We start from the raw sequence: 21,250 nt of genomic DNA on the forward strand, positions 1-21,250 counted from the left end.
TCTTTAAAATGGTGTAAAATAGTCATATGTTTGAGAAATTGAAGTAATAGCATTTCTAAGGTATTTGAATATCGCGCCACGGGATTCCACTGGCTGTTGACTGGCTGTTGAGTAGGTGGGACGATTTCGTCCCACATACCCTAGAGAGGTTAATACAGGTAACAAGTGGAGGACAGAGGAGCCTCTTAAATAAGAAGTTACAGGTCTGTGAGAGCCAGAAATCTTGCTTGTTTGTAGGTGACCAAATACTTATTTTCCACCATAATTTGTAAATAAATTGATAAAAAATCCTACAATGTGATTTTCTGGAGAAAAAAAATTCTCATTTTGTCTGTCATAGTTGAAGTGTACATATGATAATTACAAGCCTCTCTCATCTTTTTAAGTGGGAGAACTTGCACAATTGGTGGCTGACTAAACACTTTTTTGCCCCACTGTATTTCCCACCGTAAAGCATGGAGGAGGAGGTGTTATGGTGTGGGGGTGCTTTGCTGATGGCACTGTTGGTGATTTATTTAGAATTCAAGGCACACTTAACCAGCATGACTACCACAGCATTCTGCAGCGATACGCCATCACATTTGGTTTGCGCTTAGTGGGACTATCATTTGTTTTTCAACAGGACAATGACCCAACACACCTCCAGGCTGTGTAAGAGCTATTTTACTAAGAAGGAGAGTGATGGAGTGCTGCATCAGATGACCTGGCCTCCACAATCCCCCGACCTTAACCAAATTGAGATGGTTTGGGATGAGTCGGACCGCAGAGTGAAGGAAAATCAGCCAACAAGTGCTCAGCATATGTGGGAACTAGTTCAAGACTGTTGGAAAAGCATTCCAGGTGAAGCTGGTTGAGAGAATGCCAAGGGTGTGCAGAGCTGTCATCAAGGCAAAGGGTGGCTATTTGAAGAATCTCAAATATAAAATATATTTAGATTTGTTTAACCCTTTTATGGTTACTACATGATTCCATATGTGTTATTTTTATATTTTTGATGTCTTCACCCTTGAATGAGTAGGTGTTCTAAAACTTTTGACCGGTAGTGTATAAAAACAGGAAATGTTTTTATATTAGGCCTACCTATAACCTTTATCTTCAACCTTATTTTGCTCTTTGTAGGTAGTCCTACACCCGCTGACCAGACACATCTGCCCAAGTAGTGTGGGGCTGAAGTTACTTTGTGGACTACAATGTATCATGTATCTCAATCTCAACGTAATAACCATATTGTTCTACTACTGGACTTTCTGGGATAGAGCACAGCACCAAGCACATGATACGCAGGCTCTAACCTAACATTCCATCTTGATTTTCCATGTCCAGCCTGTCCATGGAGACATTCTGATTTATTCTGTATTTTACAACTCTGGAACTCTGTCTTTGAAACAGATAGAAAAGAGGAAACCATCTGTACTCGGTTGCAACACTCACTGCTGAGTTCCAAACTGCCTCTGGGAGTAACATCAGCATAAGAACTGTTCTTCGGGAGCAAAGTTAGGCTACAAAACATTGTAGGACACCAGGATGCACTGACCTAAGGTCAGTGTTGTGTTTTACTTTGTAATTTACACCTTCAGATTTGGGAGTAAGTTGATCCTAGACCTGCTCCTATCTTTGGGCAACTTCTACCTACAGCATCCGGATTTTCAGTTATTCTTCTTGAAGCTAGAGGGCAGCACAAGATAGCAACTTCAGTGGTTCATTCTCATTGGGTAACAGATCTACAATGGAGTTCCCATGTGGAACTCTGAGTATAGAGTTACATTCTGGAACTCTATAATGATAGAAAACAGATTCTGATTTTGCAGGCGCTTTCCTCACTCACCCAGACTTACTTAACCAATTCACTGTGATAAGCTAGCTTGTACTATTTGGTGTTGGGAACAAACAACAAGATTTACGTGAGTTTTGGGCTTGGCAAGCACTGTTTAACATAATCTGTAGCATCGGTTCCCTTATTACCCTATCTCTTTCTTTGTCCCACCCCTCACTCACTCTCTCTCTTCTTCACCTCCTCTCTCTCTTACCAGTTCTCTCATTCTGAAAATGTCATCATCATGAATCTGTCACGTGGCAGAGAGAATAAACTGTGTGAAAGACCATTAGAGAGGGAAACAGATTGGCAGAAAAGAGTGATAAGAGTGAGTGAGTGTGTGAGAGGGAGAGAAAGAGAATGAAAGACAGAAAGCCGAACACCCGAGAGGTTGTGTCCAAGTCATTAAGGATGACAGAGGTGACATGCTCTCTCTCTCTCTCTTTCTCTTTCTCTCTCTCTCCCCCCTTCCCCTGACATTAGTAACAGCAGTAGTCTGCCAATACTAACAGGTCCAGATGTTCGTAGGGAGACTGACTACCAAGGGTCTGCCTCCCAAATGGCACCCTGTTCCCTACTTATGTAGTGCAGAACTTTTGACCAGGGCCCATAGGACTAATGTCAAAAGTAGTGCACTACACTCTTAGAAAAAATAGTTCCAAAAGGGTTCTTTGACTGTCCCCATAGGATAATCCTTTTTGGTTCCAGGTAAAACCCCTTTTTGGTTCCAGGTAAAAACCCTTTTTGGTTCCATGTATAACCCAAAACAGTAGAGCCCAAAACAGTTCTACTTGGAACCAAAAGGGTTCTACCTAGAACCAACAAGGATTCTTCAAAGGGTTCTCCTATGGGGACAGCCGAAGAACCCTTTTAGGATCTAGATAGCACCTTTTTTTCTAAGAGTGTTACTATTTTTATTCTTTATCTGCATCGTTGGGGAGGGCTCGTAAGCAAGCATTTCACGGTGAAGTCTACACCCGTTGTATTCGGCACATGTGACAGATAACATTTGGAACTCAGAGAGGCTGGCTTCTCTCATGGCCCTGTGCAGAGCTCAGCTCAGCTCAGCCCAGCATAGCACCACACTCATTACATTATCATTACGTGTGGTATCGAATCATGAACTCTTTAATGTGGGGCCAGGTTTGGAATACCATAATAGTCCTTTTAGAGTACTACAAGTTCAAGCATGGGGAGACCACTTTCAAAATACATCCTTTTCCCTTATAGTGCAATACTGGTCAAACGAGCCCTGGTCAAAGGTTGTTCCCTACATAGGGAATAGGGAGTTATTTTGGAAGCAGCCACAGGCTTATGCCCAGGTGATGACAGGTGGTCTGATAGTGATGCTGTAACTTAATCCTTCTCAATATTAGTTAACTGGATGAAAATATTGAGTATGCATCCCAAATTGCGCCCTATCCTCTTAAAGTGTACTACTTTTGACCAGAGCCCTATGGGTATTCCCTATTGGCCCTGGTCAAAAGTAGTGCACTATATAGGGAATAGGGTGCCATTTGGGACGATATATCGAGCCCCGTACTGTCAGTGATGGGTGGTTCCCGAAGACCGGCTATCTCCTAGTAAGACCACGTTGAGACATCATCGGCCATTGTCCCTTGAGTCTTGTCTGATGCTGTCCACACCAGTCTGGCTCTCTTCTTAGGGAGGATGATGATTGAACAATAATAATGATAATGGCAATGACAATCTGGACCTCAAAGATTGTAGATCAGAGAGTATTATTTTAGAGGATATTGTTTTATTGTAATGTGGGTTTATTGTAAAGATTTTGGTGAGCAAGGCCACACTTCCAAGTCTTTGAGCTTGAACCACAGAGTTTAAAGGGCCAATCTGCGCTTTGTACATCCATTTTTGACTTTTAAATGAATGATACATACATACCCATTGATTCTTGAGGAATATAACTTAAAAATGCCTCAGGAGCTTAGTTCAACTATCGTACCCCATCCGAACCCAAAATATAAGCTAGTTTTACTTATTGTTTGTAAACAACACAATTGTAAACAAACACTGTATAGCCTCAAAACATGGTTAAAACTATAATTTTGATATGATGGATGGTCAGTCCTTGCATCCATAGCTCTGTCTGTGAATTTTAGTGGTTACATTTTTCCAGCCCCATGCCTCAGCCTTTTACCAAAATAGTGGTTGGGTGGCTGCTTTGTTATTGTCTGAACTACAGATTGCATTCAGAATAGCCTACAGGCTCAAGAAAACGCATCACAACTAATTTTGTGTTGTATGAATGGTTGTTGTGATGTTTCAGTGCTTGGACTTCTGAAGATGTTTCTCGGTCAAAGAAGGATCTATTCTTCCCCTTCAAGGAAAACATTTTGGAGAGGATGAACGGGTAAACAAGTGCCCCTCCCTCTTTCTTTTTTTCTTCCTCGCTCTGTTTGTTTTACTTGGAGATGAGGGATGTGGGGGAGGGAGGAGAGGATAGGGTCAGTTGGAGTTGGTGATTACAAAACACTTTCGAAGGAAAGAAAATATGACATTGGCCTCAGCTGCAAAATAGCAAATGACATCACTGATATTTCAAAAGGCTTCTTTCTGTAGAATGTGTAATAAAATGCAAAAAAACTATATTATGTGTGAATTGAATTTGAAGTATCATTTAATTCACAGGAATTGCAAATAATAATGCAGTCATCTTTCTTGGGTGGTAAGTGTAATATCTCTCTCTCCCTCAACCATATTGGCTATTATGTTAATGTGATGGGATGTCCAGTGTAGCCTTTTAATAGGCCTATATGTGGATAGATAATCACTGAAGCCTGTAAGTTTGAGTTTCCATAGCTGACAGATACATTAGATTAAATATGTTTTATACACCAGATAGGTGCGGTGAAATGTGCTGTTTTACAAGGTCAGCCATAGTAGTTCAGTGGCCCTGGAGCAAATCGAACAGCTGGATGAGTCAACAGACGAGGCCGCCTGGCACAGCTCGTGGTAAATGTCTGTTACGTTAATGAGGGAACAATTAAGGAAGACATCCTTTTCTGCAAACCACTGGAAACCAGGACAACAGGGGAGAATATTTTTAAAGTACTGGACAGCTTTGTGACATCAAATGGACTTTGGTGGTCAAGATGTGTTGGTATCTGTACTGATGGCACAAACGCCATGACAGGGAGCCATGGTAACGTGCGTGCAAGCAGTTGCTTCCGACACCACTTGGGTACACTGCTGCATCCACTGATGGCTCTTGCTGCCAAATGAATGCCTGACAGCTTGAAAGACGTTTTGGATACATTAGATTAAATATGTTTTATACACCAGATAGGTGCGGTGAAATGTGCTGTTTTACAAGGTCAGCCATAGTAGATCAGCGGCCCTGGAGCAAATCGGGTTAAGTGCCTTGCTCAAGGGTACATCGACAGCTTGTCGACGCACTAACCGCCAGGCTACCTGCTGCCCTGATAGGACTTTTGTCAAGATCAAACAAGGTTATTGTATGAGTGCTTAAAACACATTGCTTGCATCCCAAATGGCATTATTTTTCCTATATAGGGCACTACTGTTGACCAGAGCCTTATGGGCCCTGACCAGTGGCCTACACGTATGTTCCCTGGCCAAAAGTTGTGCGCTCTAAAAGGAATAGGGACCCATTTGAGACACATCCACTGACTCTTTCTATTTGTTTGTGGTAGCAACCATCAGACCATCCCTATTCCCTAACTCATTTTGGCACTCAGAACCAAATTTGTCCCCAGAGACTGTGGCTACATCCCAAATGCCACGATATTCCTTATATAGTGCACTTCTTTTGACCAGGCCCCATAAGACTCTGGTCAAAAGTGGCGTGCTATAAAGGGAATAGGGTGCCATTTGGAATGCTGACTATCCGCTAACAACACAGTCATACATCACAGAGCTATTGTAGAGTTGAGTGTTGTTGAGTTCTCTTGAAGACAATTTAGAGAGACAATCTGAAATCAAATCAAATCAGATTTTATTTGTTACATGCGCCGAATACAATAGGTGTAGACCTTACCGGGAAATGCTTACTTACAAGCCCTTAACCAACAATGCAGTTCAAGAAATAGAGTTAAGAAAAGATTTACTAAATAAACGAAAGAAAATTACATAAAAATAACGAGGCTATATACAGGGGGTACCAGGATCGAGGCAATGTGCGGGGGTACAGATTAGTCGAGGTAATTTGTAAAGTGACTATGCATAGATAATACACAGCGAGTAGCAGCAGTGTAAAAACAAAGGGGGGGTGGTAGATAGTCATGGGGGGGTAGATAGTCAGGGTGGGCATTTGATTAATTGTTCAGCAGTCTTATGGCTTGGGGGTAGAAGCTGTTACGGAGCCTTTTGGTCCTAGACTTGGCACTCCGGTACCGGTTGCTGTGCGATGTGCAGAGAGAACAGTCTATGACTTGGATGACTGGAGTCTTTGACAATTTTTGGGTCTTCCTCTGACACCGCTTAGCATATAGGTCCTGGATGGCAGGAAACTCTGCCCCAGTGATGTACTGGGCCATACGCACTACCCTCTGTAGCGCCTTACGGTCAGATGCCAAGCAATTACCATACCAGGCAGTGATGCAACCGGTCAGGATGCTCTCATTGGTTTAGCTGTAGAACATTTTGAGGATCTGGGGACCCATGCCAAATCTTTTCAGTCTCCAGAGGGGGAAAAGGTGTAGTTGTGCCCTCTTCACAACTGTCTTGGTGTGTTTGGACTATGATAGTTCGTTAGTGATGTGGACACCAAGGAACTTGAAACTCTCAACCCGCTCCACTTCAGGCCCATTGATGTTAATGGGGGCCTGTTTGGGCCTCCTTTTCCTATAGTCCACGATCAGCTCCTTTGTCTTGCTCACATTGAGGGAGAGGTTGTTGTCAGCAAACTTAATGATGGTGTTGGAGTCGTGCTTGGCCACGCCGTCATGGGTGAACAGGGAGTACAGGAGGGGAATAAGCACGCACCCCTGAGGGGCCCCAGCGTTGAGGAGCAGCGTGGCAGATGTGTTGAGGCCTACCCATACCACCTGGATGGCGCCCATCATGAAGTCCAGGATCCAGTTGCAGTGGGAGGTGGTTAGTCCCAGGGTCCTTAGCTTAGTGATGAGCTTTGTGGGCACTATGGTGATGAAGTTGTAGTCAATGAACAGCATTCTCACATAAGTGTTCCTTTTGCCTAGGTGGGAAAGGGCAGTGTGGAGTGCAATTGAGATTGCATCATCTGTGGATCTGTTGGAGCGGTATGCAAATTGGAGTAGGTCTAGGGTTTCCGGCATTATGGTGTTGATGTGAGACATGACCAGACTTTCAAAGCACTTCATGGCTACCGATGTGAGTGCTACAGGGCAGTAATAATTTAGGCAGGTTACCTTCACTTTCTTGGCCACATAGACTATGGTGGTCTGTTTGAAACATATAAGTATTACAGACTCGGTCAGGGAGAGACTGTAAATGTCAGTGAATACACTTGCCAGTTGGTTCAGGCATGCTTTGAGTGCACGTCTTGGTAATCTGTCTGGCCCCGCGACTTTGTGAATGTTGACCTGTTTAAAGGTCTTGCTCGCATCAGCTACGGAGAGCGTGATCACACATTTGTCCGGAACAGCTGGTGCTCTCATGCATGCTTCAGTGTTGCTTGCTTCGAAGCGAGCATAAAAGGCATTTAGCTCATCTGGCAGGCTCACGTCACTGGGCAGCTCACGGCTGGGTTTCTCTTTGTAGTCCGTAATATTCTTCAAGCCCTGCCACATCCGACGAGCATCAGAGGCGGTGTAGTAGGACTCAATCTTAGTCCTGTATTGATGCTTTGCCTGTTTGATGGTTTGTCTGAAGGCATAGCGGGATTTCTTATAAACGTCCGGATTAGTGTCCTGCTCCTTGAAAGCAGCAGCTCTAGCCTTTAGATTGGTGCGGATGTTGCCTGTAATCCATGGCTTCTGGTTGGGAAATGTACATACGGTCACTGTGGGGACGATGTCGTCAATACAATTATTGATGAAACCTGTGACTGAGGTGGTAAACCCCTCTATGCCATTGGATGAATCCTGGATCATATTACACTCTGTGCTAGCAAAAACAATCTGGGGTTGAAAGAACAACATGGCTAAATATCATTCATTCAAAAGTCCAAAAATGGATGTAGCAATCCCAGATTGCCCCTTTAAATAAACAGACTGATTTAGAAGCAGGTCCGTGTCTCGCCACCAAAATTAACAAAAATCATGGTTCCTAATTGATATCAAATAAATAGACAGGCGGGTTGGCTATTTATCATGTTTTTCAGCAGGCGCTTATTTTCTCACTCTCATTGTCAGGGTCTTGGGAGAATGTGCAAATTACTTGTACCCTCAAGGGGTACATGCAATGCCGTCGGGGGTACGCCAAATAAAAATGTGATTCACTTTTCATTTTTTTTATTCACATTTTCAAACAGTCCATTTATATTTTCCAACGGGGCTGAGGTTTTTTTACATTTACATTTTAGTCATTTAGCAGACGCTCTTATCCAGAGCGACTTACAGTAAGTGAGTGAGTGCATACGTTTTCATACATTTTATTTATTTATTTATTTATTTTTCCATACTGGTCCCCCGTGGGAATCGACCCCACAACCCTGGCGTTGCAAACACCATGCTCTACCAACTGAGCCACTCGCCTGAGTAGCCTTGTTTCACTGCCAAAAATAAAATTAAACCATCTAGTGTTCAGCGAAATAACAACACAGGTAGACAAGTAAAATAATTAACTTCCAATCACATTAGATGGTTTAATTAAGACTACTTTCGAGTAGTAAGACATGTACAAAAGCAACAGATCCCATTGATAAGAATGCTATTGTGGAGGACTTAATTCTTCCTGCTGCTGCGGATATGGCTGGGACAATGCTGGGGGAAAAGGCCAAAAAACTATACAGACAATGACTTCATCAAACAACACTGTTTCAAGACGCATCAGTGACATGGCAGGAGATGTTTTGAAGCAATTATTGCTTCACATACAAGCCAGTGAATTCTATGCGCTACAGCTGGATGAGTCAACAGACGAGGCCGCCTGGCACAGCTCGTGGTAAATGTCTGTTACGTTAATGAGGGGACAATTCAGGAAGACATCCTCTTCTGCAAACCGCTGGAAACCAGGACAACAGGGGAGAATATTTTTAAAGTACTGGACAGCTTTGTGACATCAAATGGACTTTGGTGGTCAAGATGTGTTGGTATCTGTACTGATGGCACAAACGCCATGACAGGGAGCCATGGTAACGCGCGTGCAAGCAGTTGCTCCCGACACCACTTGGGTACACTGCAGCATCCACTGACGGCTCTTGCTGCCAAATGAATGCCTGACAGCTTGAAAGACGTTTTGGATACTCCAGTGACATTGGTTAACTTTGTTAAAGCAAGGCACTTGAACTCTTGTGTATTTTCTGCACTTTGCAAACTTATGGGCAGCGACCATGTAATGCTTTTACAACATACAGAAGTGCGCTGCTTATCAAGGGGCAAAGTATTGACACATTTTTTAAAATTGAGAGACAAGCTTAAAGTTTTATTTACTGACCATAATTTTCACTTGTCTGACCGCTTGCATGATGACGAGTTTCTAACATGACTAGCCTATCTGGGTGATGTTTTTTCTCACCTGAATCTAGGATTACAGGGACTCTCCGCAACTATATCCAATGTGCGGCCCAAAATTGAGGCTATGATTAAGAAGTTGGAGCTCTTCTCTGTCTGCATTAAGAAGGACAACACACAGGTCTTTCCATCATTGTATGATTTTTTGTGTGCAAATGAACTCAAGCTTATGGACAATGTCAAATGTGATATAGCGAAGCACCTGAGTGAGTTGGGTGCGCAATTACGCAGGTACTTTCCCGAAACGGATGACACAAACAACTAGATTCGTTATCCCCTTCATGCCCTGCTTCCAGTCCACTTACCAATATCTGAATAAGAGAGCCTCATCAAAATTGCAATAAGCGGTTCTGTGAAAATTGAATTTAATCAGAAGTGTTAGGGTTGAACTGGCTATTTGTATGCATAACCTTTATAATATACCGGGGAAGCTATGCTACAATATTAAGTATATAAACTACGGATAAATCAACTGCTGAAGACAGGAAGAACGACACCCGGCGACAGGAAGTGCGTCACTAGGCTGGGACCAGCCTGCACGCCGACGATAGGAGGAGCAAGTTTAAACCACGCTCCTCCTCCCTCTGACAGGCCAGCATTGAGCGGGAACTATCACTGTCAGAGTATATAAGCGAGAACAATAGGAGGTGTCGTTCTCTTCTCTGTTTGCCCTGCGAGGTATAACAGCGAGACCGTATATATATACGAACCACACATTTACCACACACGTGTTTGCATTATTTAAAGTACAAATAAATCAGAAGTTACTATGTGCTGACTATTTTGTTCTGATACCAGAATTGAATTGACGCAACTTTAACAGAAGGTACTGCCAGATTTCTGGATTGGGCTGCGCTCAGAGTATCCTGCCTTGGTAAATCACGCTGTTAAAACACTGATGCCCTTTGCAACCTCGTACCTATGTGAGAGTGGATTCTCGGCCCTCACTAGCATGAAAGCTAAATACAGGCACAGACAGTGTGTGGAAAATGATTTAAGACTGAGACTCTCCAATACAACCCAACATTGCAGAGTTATGTGCATCCTTTCAAGCAAACCCTTCTCATTAACCTGTGGTGAGTTATTCACAATTTTCAATTAACAAATAACATTTTATATGTAAGATGGCTAAATAAAGAGCAAAATTATTATTATATTATTATTTGTGCCCTGGTCCTATAAGAGCTCTTTGTCACTTCAAACGAGCCAGGCTGTGACAAAAACTCACACATTTTTATGTTTAATAAATGTATCGTATAGCGTGTGTGGCAGGCTTACAATGATGGCAAAAAACAACATTTGAGAGTGCGCTGACCCTGGTGCTAGAGGGGGTACGCAGCTGTAGGTTGAATGTTTGAAGGGGTACTGGACTATAAAAAGTTTGGGAACCACTGATCTAGGTTAAGTTTTGTGGTGATCTGTGTATGGTTAAGGTAAGGCTTTAGGAGACTGAGCTGATCATAGACCTGTGCATATACTGACAGCATCTTTGATATTGTGGTATCAGAAACGCGCACACAAACACACCACGCAGAGGAACGGCCCACATTCAGTTAAACCTAGCAGCTAGTCTCTGAACTACAAATGATAGCTCAAATGATTGCACATAGAAGCAAATATGTCCACGTTTCTTGATATTTATCATCAAACAGACCGTGATCAGACTCAATTCACACAGTAGCTATGGAAGCAAACCAGTCCAGTTACAGTTTTTTTTATGTCACAAGTAGTGTGTGGTACATTTCACAACTCTTAGTACAAAACTACAAACTAGTCACACTTGTAACACAGGCAGTCTTTTATTCAAAACATGTCATTGTGCATTAATTTGGATTTTAAACATCTCTCACCACACAAGCCTTGATTGAAAATATGTTTATAGTGAAATGTACTGAGAACATTGGTTTAATCACCAAAACACAATATAAGGATATCTTTTCAATTTAGTCATTTTAACTACCAGTTAATCCAATTGCAAACAATGCAGGATACTTGTTTCAAATCACCCTTAGAAGTGATGAAAGTAATATGCTCCAGTACTGTAAATAACAGTAGATTACACAGTTCACATTAGGCAATACACTTAGATTACCCAACAAAATTGACAGAAAATCTATAATTTCCATAATATCTATCAGGTGTGATCAATGAATCATTAATACAAAAAAAATTTTACTTTTCAGATAAAATTGCAACATAGATGTACTGTCTGTAATCAAATGTAACAAAATTAAATGCAACAAATTAAAGGAATGAAAATAAACATAACATTTAGCACACATTAATCTGCATCAAGTGTTTCTTGAGCATTTGGCCATAAATTCTCATCCACATCACAGTGAATGTCCTCATTGTTCATGCACCGTGGGAAAAACATCTTGGCATGGCGAATCCAAGCTTGACATTGGTCTGCATTGATGTTGTCGTATGACTCATCCTTGGCCAGAAGGAGGGTGGCATGTTCATGGGGATGGTGATCGTACACCTTCCACCTCCATGCTGAAAAAATGTATTCAATAGCTTTGAGGAAAGGAGAGTATGCTGGCAGGTATAGGGTCACGAATCAGGAATGGGCCCGAAACCATGCCTGAACCAACTCTGCATGGTGGAACCTGACATTGTCCCACACAGTGACATAGGTGACCCTTTCACCTTGACAGGCCTGCTCATTTTAATTGAGAAACACAATGAGGTGTGCAGCGTTGTTGTCTCCAAGAAATGTCCTACATCCTACCACACCATCTTCAGAGATAGCTGTGCACATGGAGATGTTTCCCCCACGTTGTCCAGGCACTTGGGCGGTCGCCCATTGGCTGATGAGGCTCTGCCCACGATGCCGAGTTTTGGCCAGTTTAAAGCCTGCTTCACTCACAAAGATATACTTGTGATGGTTCACAACAACATCAATCACCCTCTTTTCGCAGTATAGTTCCAATATGATATTGTGAAGTAGCATGTGCATCAAATAGTAACGGTATACAGTATATTTCGCTGTACCTGAACATACTCGGCCCTCAGTTGTTTCACCCGGTCTTGTTTCTTTTAAAAGGCACCAGGTAAATGTGTTTCATAGATACCTGGTGCCTCTTCAAAAGACAGGCGATTGTTGGTAGGCTGATGGATGCCACATTGGCAAAGATGTCATCGTTCTTGTTCAATCAATCAGTCAAATGTATTTATAAAGCCCTTTTTACATCAGCTGATGTCACAAAGTGCTATACAGAAACCCAGCCTAAAACCCCAAACAGCAAGCAATGCAGATGTAGAAGCACGGTGGCTAGGAAAAACTCCCATGAAAGGCAGGAACTTAGGAAGAAACCTAGAAAGGAACCAGGCTCTGAGGGGTGGCCAGTCCTCTTCTGGCTGTGCCGGGTGGAGATTATAACTGTCACGCCCTGATCTGTTTCACCTGTTCCTGTTCCTCTTCCACCCCCTCCAGGTGACGCTTATTTTCCCCAGTGTATTTATCCCTGTGTTTCCTGTCTCTCTTTACCAGTTCATCCTGTATATTAGTCAAGTCAACCAGCGTGTTTGTTTTTTCCATACACCTTTTGCTATTCTCTTTTTGTTAGTCTTCCTGGTTTTGACACCTGCCTGACTCTGGATTACTTTCCCGCCTGCCTGATCATCCTGCCCTAACCTTGATTCCGCCTGCCCTTCACTACCTTTTGGACTCTGAACTGGTTTTGACCTTTTTGCCTGTCCACGACCATTCTCTTGCCTTACCCTATTGGATTAATAAATATTGTAAGACTCCAACCATCTGCCTCCTGTGTCTGCATCTGGGTCTCGACTTGTGTCATGATAATAACAGTACATGGCCAAGATGTTCAAATGTTCATAGATGACCAGCAATGGCTTGCTTTATTTCGGACAGCTGTATGTCATTCCTGGGCCTCACCATTTCCACCACTGCCCACTCCTGTTGGTCGGTCAGCACACGGCCGCATGCATTTACAGTATGTAATTTACTGTAAATGTAATGGTAAACGCATAGTGCATGTCCTGCAGAGTTACCGGTTATCTTGGCGAAATGTTCTCATGATCGAATTGACAGTGGATATTTTCAGATTGAGGTGAACTAATCTGATAGCCTCTGCCATGGTAAGGCCTCTGTTTACAACATGGTCAACACATTTGGCACAGACTTCATTAGACACAACAGTTCCCTGCTGTCTGCCTCCCGCTCTGATGTCCACCTCTTTGACGGGGCCCATGCCCACCTCTTTGAACTCTTTGACGGGGCCCATGCCCACCTCTTTGAACTCTTTGATGGGGCCCATGCCCACCTCTCTGACGGGCCTCTTGTCCACAAGCTCTTTTATTTCTTCATCTCCCTTGCTGTCTATCCTGCTCCATGTTGAAAGAAATTGCATGTGTTCACACACTGCCTTTTATTGACGACCAATTGTGTTAACCACTATGTGTAATCAATTAGCAATAACCTGTAGTTACTACATTTACATTTACATTTAAGTCATTTAGCAGACGCTCTTATCCAGAGCGACTTACAAATTGGTGCATTCACCTTATGATATCCAGTGGAACAACCACTTTACAATAGTGCATCTAAATCTTTTAAGGGGGGGGGGGGGGTTAGAAGGATTACTTTATCCTATCCTAGGTATTCCTTAAAGATGTGGGGTTTCAGGTGTCTCCGGAAGGTGGTGATTGACTCCGCTGTCCTGGCGTCGTGAGGGAGCTTGTTCCACCATTGGGGTGCCAGAGCAGCGAACAGTTTTGACTGGGCTGAGCGGGAACTGTGCTTCCTAACTGTGTTTCCTCTTACTATGCATGGTTATCATTTACCTTATATGTCATTTAGATGATTATACTTTACAAACACACATTTTATTTCTGTATTTCTCAAAATCCATATATAGTAGACAAACCAGTTAAAAATCTATAGGTTTACCAAACGGTGAAGTGACTAACCATTAAGCGCAGTTGGAATAAGTGATGGTTAAATGTATTTAAACAAATGAGAAGAGAATCATATGAAAAGTATTGTGAGCATTGCATTGTGAAAGGCAATTACTTTATATGAAAAGTATTTCTAGATTAAACACTGATAAGGTTTGTTGAAAAAGTTACTGTGTGATTTTCTGTGTTGTACTTAGTCAATTGAAAATGTGCTTCAAGTTTTGAAAAAACTGCCTTTTTGATGATCTGTTTTGATTTTTGTACTAAGAGTTGTGAAATTTTACCACGTACTTGTGAAAATAGGAACAATGCGGTAAACAACTGGAATAACTCAACATCAGCGAGTTGTTTTTCAAATCAAATCAAATTGTATTTGTCACATGCGCCGAATACAACAGATGTAGACCTCACCGTGAAATGCTTACTTACAAGTCCTTAACCAACAATGCAGTTCAAGAAATAGAGTTAAGAAAATATATACTGAAAAAAAAGACAATAAAAAGTAACACATAAAAATAACAATAACGAGGCTATATACAGGGGGTACCGGTACCGAGGCAATGTGCGGGGGTACAGGTTAGTCGAGGTAATTTGTACATGAAGGTAGGGGTAAAATGACTATGCATAGATAATAGACAGCGAGTAACAGCAGCAGCATGTCAGCAGCAGCATACCACCCTGCATCCCACTGCTGGCTTACTTCTGAAGCTAAGCAGGTTTGGTCCTGGATGGGAGACCAGATGCTGCTGGAAGTGGTGTTGGAGGGCCAGTAGGAGGCACCCTTTCCTCTGGTCCAAAAAAGAAATGATCCCAGGGCAGTGATTGGGGACATTGCCCTGTGTAGGGTGCTGTCTTTTGGATGGGAAGTTAAACGGGTGTCCTGACTCTCTGTGGTCACTAAAGATCCCATGGCACTTGTTGTAAGAGTAGGGGTGTTAACCCTGGTGTCCTAGCTAAATTCCCAATCTGGCCCTCATACTCTCACAGTCACCTAATCATCCCCAGCTTACAATTGGCTCATTCATCCCGGTAACTATTCCCCAGGTTGTTGCTGTAAATGAGAATGTGTTCTCAGTCAACTTACCTGATAAAATGAGGAATAAATAAATAAAAAGCAGTGTAAAAACAAGGGGGGGGTGTCAATGTAAATAGTCTGGGTTGCCATTTGATTAATTGTTCAGCAGTCTTTTTGCTTGCGGGTAGACGCTGTTAAGGAGCCTTTTGGACCTAGACTTGACGTTTCTTTCTGCTACCGCTTGCCGTGTGGTTGCAGAAAGAACACTTGGGTGACTGGAGTCTTTGACAATTTCTTGGACCTTTCTCTGACACAGCCTGGTATATAGGTTCTGGATGGCAGGAAGCTTGGCCCCAGTGATGTACTGGGCCATATGCACTACTGTCTGTAGCGCCTTATGGTCAGATGCCGAGCAGTTGCCATACCAGGCGGTGATGCAACCGGTCAGGATGCTCTCAATGGTGCAGCTGTAGAACATTTTGAGGATCTGGGGACCCATGCCAAATATTTTTAGTCTCATGAGGGGGAAAAGGTTTTGTTGTGCCCTCTTCACGACTGTCTTGGTGTGTTTGGACCATGATAGTTTGTTGATGATGTGGACACCAAGGAGCTTGAAACTATATATTCAATACATATTGTATGTGTGATTGCTATTGCATTCTTATATGTTTCATTTCAAACAATTGTTTTAACATTTTATAGACAGGTTGGGTGTTCACCAACAAAACCGATGTGTGCGCAACTTCGAGGCAAAACAGACAGGGTTGGCTTACAATCAAAGGATTATTGACAATCTGTAAACTATATTTTGCCCGCAAATGTTTATTGAAATCATAAATACATTTGAAAAGAGGGTTCCAAAAGGATTCTCCAGCTGTCTCCATATGAGAACCCTTTTTGGTTCCATATAGAACCCTCTGTGGAAAGGGTTCTACCTAGTAGCAAAAAGGGTTCTACAAATGGTTTTCCTATGGGGAATGCCGAAGAACCCTTTTTGGTTCTAGATAGCACCTTTTTTTCTAAGAGTGTAATATGGCCAACCATTCCACAGAAACCAAAAACCAAAAAGTGTTCTACCTGGAACCAAAAACAGTTCTCCTATGGTGACAGCCAAAGAACCATTTTGGAACCCTTTTTACTAGAGTGTAGCAAAAATCTGTGATAAGTCAAAAGACTTCAAAACAAGAGATGATTTCAAGAACAAGATACACAGCAGCTTCTTGTCATTGTTGCTAGCTATCTGACCGCTCAGAATCATAACACACGGCCCTTAGCCTCTGAGTTGCGCGTGCATCATTGTTGTGAAGTTGTCAACCTTCCCTTCTATAGACAGTGGTTGAAAGTGGACAGTTATCTGATGAGACACTCTTATTGACTAAGTTGTGTTCCCTTATTCCTTATCTAAAATCCAGATACAGATGTAAGTCTAGTGTAGGGAAAAGTGGTATGTGTGTCTGTGTGTGCATGTGTGCGTGCGTGTGTGTTGGGTGCTGCAGAGCGTTCATACATCAGTCCGTTTGACTGATGGACTCACAGGTAATTCCAGACCAGCACACTGACATGAGTTCTACTCCAGGCCCATCTATCTCTCTCACTTTCTTTCTTTCTTTCTTTTCTGCTGCCCTGCCCTTTCACTCCCTTTTGCTCCCCACATCTCAATCGCCCTCTATCTCTGCTTGTCCCCCTCTGCTCTGGCCTCTCTCTCACTCTCTCACTCTCTCCCAACCCTCCTCCCCTGCCCCCTGCTCTCTATCCCTCTAACCCCCTCTCCCTTGGCCCTTCTCTCCCTCCCTCCTCTACCCCCTCATCCATCCCCCCTCTCTCATCCTAGGAGGTTAGTGTTTCTTTCTCTCTTTCGCTCTCTCTCTCTCTTGCTCTCTCGCTCTCTTTCTCTCTTTCTCTCTCCTCCTCCCCCTCTCCCCTCAGCCCAGGCGGTAAGTAGCCTAGTGGTTAGAGAGTTGGACTTGTAACCGAAAGGTTACATAATCGAATCCCTGAGCTGACAAGGTGAACATCTGTCATTCTGCCCCTGAACAGGCAGTTAACCCACTGTTCCTAGGCTGTCATTGAAAATATGAATTTGTTCTAAACTGACCTGTCTAGTTAAATAAAGGTAAAAAAAAACATCCCAGGCGGTGAGTGTTCTCCTGGCCTCTGAACCCCCACATCCTGCCTCATCTGACAACGAGGCAAAGCGTTAACAACCTCGCCCACTCTAACACACACACTAACAAGACCAACAGCTGTTCCATGTCCAGCAACACATTTCCTTAGAAGACGTTCCATGTTCTAATCCCTCTCATAACGAGCTCTCTCCCACCATCTATCATGCTTTCACAGACTGATAGAGGCATACTATAAATGCTAGTTTACATGCTTTATTTTTGAGTTAGCAGATTTTGAGTTAGCTGATAAACCCCTTTACAGTTAATAGAGTTTGTTTTCTTTATTTACATTTAAAAAAATCTTTTTTCATCTCTTTAAGGGTTGCGAGGAGGAGGAGGAAGTTGACACAAGAAAGATCTAAGACTAATCTACAGTTAGAATTCAGAGAGGGTAAACTGATCCTAGATCTGCGGGGAAGTTTCTGCCCCAAGCAAGAGCGAGGCCCATCATCAGAAGACAGGAAGTGATCCATTTTAATCTGTCAAGGGGAGTGATCTCATTGGTTAATCTGTCAAAGGGAGTGATCTCATTGTTTATGTTGTTGTCAGTGGTGTCAGTGGGACGTGAGGGACAGGAGAGAGCTGGCCAGTGAAGGATGAAGGAGGAGACCATCAACAACTGCGTATTAGGGTATAGGGAAGGAGAGGGTCTCTCTGAGATCCTTCAGCGCAAATGGCTTTTCTGTGTCATGTTTTGATTTTCTTTGCAGTAATTTCTGGGTATATACTGGTAAAACATCTTTATTGAATACTTTAGTCAGTGAAAGCATTGGCAATGTATCATTTTGGATAAGCTGTACCTTATTGCTGTACCATTTCAGTAATCTTTTATTTGTATAATGTATAAATGCTATCTATCTAGATTCGACGTATATCAAAATATATGCAATGTAACTACTGTATAAAAAAAAAGTGCCATGTATGTAAAATGTGTGTAGAATTGGTTTGAGGTCATGGCTCTGTGCAGGCCAATCATGTTCTTCCACACCAATCTCGACAAACCATTTCTGTACGGACCTCGCTTTGTGCACGGAGGCATTGTCATGCTGAAACAGGAAATGGCCTTCACCAAACTGTTGCCACAAAGTTGGAAGCACAGAATCGTCTAGAATTTTGTTGTATCCTGTAGCGTTAAGATTTCCCTTCACTGGAACTAAGGGGCCTAGCCTGAACCATGATTCCTCTTCCACCAAACTTTATAGTTGGCACTATGCATTCGGGTAGCATTCTCCTGGTATCCGCCAAACACAGATTCGTCCTTCGGACTGCCAGATGGTGAAGCGTGATTCATCACTCCAGAGAAAGCGTTTCTACTGCTCCAGATTCCAGTGGTGGCGAGCTTTACACCACTCCAGCCAACGCTTGGAATTGTGCATGGTGATCTTAGGCTTGTGTGCGGCTGCTTGACCATGGAAACCCATTTCATGAAGCTCCCAATGAACAGTTATTGTGCTGACGTTGCTTCCAGAGTAAGTTTGGTAATCGGTAGTGAGTGTTGCAACCGAGGACAGACGATTTTTACACGCTACGTGCTTCAGCACTCTGCGGTCCCGTTCTGTGAACTTGTGTGGCCTACCACTTGACGGCTGACCGTTGTTGCTCCTAGATGTTTCCACTTCACAATAACAGCATTTACAGCTGACTGGGGCAGCTCTATCAGGGCAGAAATTTGACGAACTGACTTGTTGGAATTGTGGCATCCTATGACGATGCCATGTTGAAAGTCACTGAGCCCCAATATTTGTCTATGGCGATTGCATGGCTGTGTGCTCGATTTTATACACCTGTAAGCAACGTGTGTGGCTGAAATAGCCACTTATTTGAAGGGGTGTCCACATCGTTTTTAATGTTTTTTTTTTTATTATTTTTTATTAAAAAATTCAATCTACTTGTAGTGAAGCCGCTCAACATTTACATTACATTCAGTCATCTAACAGAAGCAACCAGGGTCAATGCCCTGCTCAAGGGCACGTTGACAGATTTCCCACAAGGTCAAAAACGGGGAGCCAAACCAGCGACCTGTCAGCCACCAGCCCAAGCTCCCAACCGCCAGGCCATCAGCCCTCCACAGTTCCCCGAGAGCTGCTCCTCAACCATCTGAGACGCCCCCCCCCACAGTCCCCACCCTCCCGAAAAAAAATATAATAAAGTAAAATAATTTGCACGTGTGTGAGTTTGAATGCAAGTGTGTGTATATTTTAGATCAGTGTGTGTTATGCTTTTTCATCCATTCCTGAACCTGAGACCAGAAACAGGCTACCTGTAGGCAATACCAAAACAAATGGTCTATTGATTCTGTGACTCACAACAAAATCTGCAGAGCTGCGATGATTGTATGCCCCAAATATTCTGTTGGTGGCAAGAATTCTGTACAATAATTTTAGCTGAAAAGCACAGTCTTGAATCTTGTGTCATTTTAACTATTTTGCAATCTGAATGGCACAGCTGTCAACATCCTGGTCCTCAAATGAAACTGGTATACTTTCCTATTTATGCTATTTTTATTCCTCTGCCAGTTTTTATCCTTTATATTGGGAAGACAGACTAGTTCCCTACCTCCTCCCGCTGCCACCTGCCTCCTCCATTTTTGGGGTAATGCTGTAATCAATTGGTTATAATCTTGGATTGAGCAGACCTTCCCATACCATTCTGATAACTCCATGAAAGACATAACTCTACCATTCCAATTTAAAATATAACTTAAAAACAAAATACCCTTTTGAACACAATTTCCATAAATACAGGTATTTTATCAGCCAGGACATTTGAGTTCAACCATAATATTTGTTCTATGTTTTCAGGGGGATGAAATTGTAACGGTCGTCATATATAGTGGACCAAGGCGCAGCGGGTTGAGTGCTCATATTAACTTTTATTTGAACACTGACAAAACAAAACAAGAAAACTAACGAACGACCGGTAATGCAGGCTACACACACAGCAGTGCAAAAACAACTTCCCACCAAGGACAGGTGAAAACAGGGCTACCTAAGTATGACTCCCAATCAGCAACAACGATGTACAGCTGTTCCTGATTGAGAGCCATACCAGGCCAACACAAAGAAATACACAACATAGACAGAGCATAGAAATACAAAACATAGAACATAACCAAAAACCCCAGAATACTCTAAACAAACACCCCTCTACATAAACACATATCCCAACAAACCCCGAACCACATAAAACAAACACCCCCTGCCACGTCCTGACCAAACTACAATAACAAATAACCCCTTTACTGGTCAGGATGTGACAAAAATTTGAATACATATGAACCAGCTCTGTAATGCTTGTTTGAAAAAGAGAGATAAGAAAAAGGTTTGATTTTCAATTAAATAAAAAATTAGACATGTCAATATGCACAAAGGCAAAAAGGCAATTTTTAAACAGCTTTTCTTAATAATCTACTTGAGAACCATTTAGGGTTCAAGCAGGGTAGCAACTTTCACTGGGGACGGGGGCACATTCTGAAATTGTCCCCCCCAGTTTTATCAATTGGAATGTGATACAAAATGAGGCAACAGAGGGCTTTAGGACCATGTGGACTCCTCCGAGCGGTTGGGTAGGCTGTTGTCCGACTGGATAATAATTATGTCCCCCCCACTTCTAAAACCAAAGTTGCGCCTCTGGATTCAAGCAAAACGTTTGTATAAGTGAAGCTTTTAGAGAGAGGTTTACTGCTTTTATATTTAAT

The sequence above is a fragment of the Salmo salar genome, chromosome 07 (assembly GCF_965601325.2).
Source record: "Salmo salar chromosome 07, fSalSal1, whole genome shotgun sequence".
Classification (NCBI taxonomy): domain Eukaryota; kingdom Metazoa; phylum Chordata; class Actinopteri; order Salmoniformes; family Salmonidae; genus Salmo; species Salmo salar.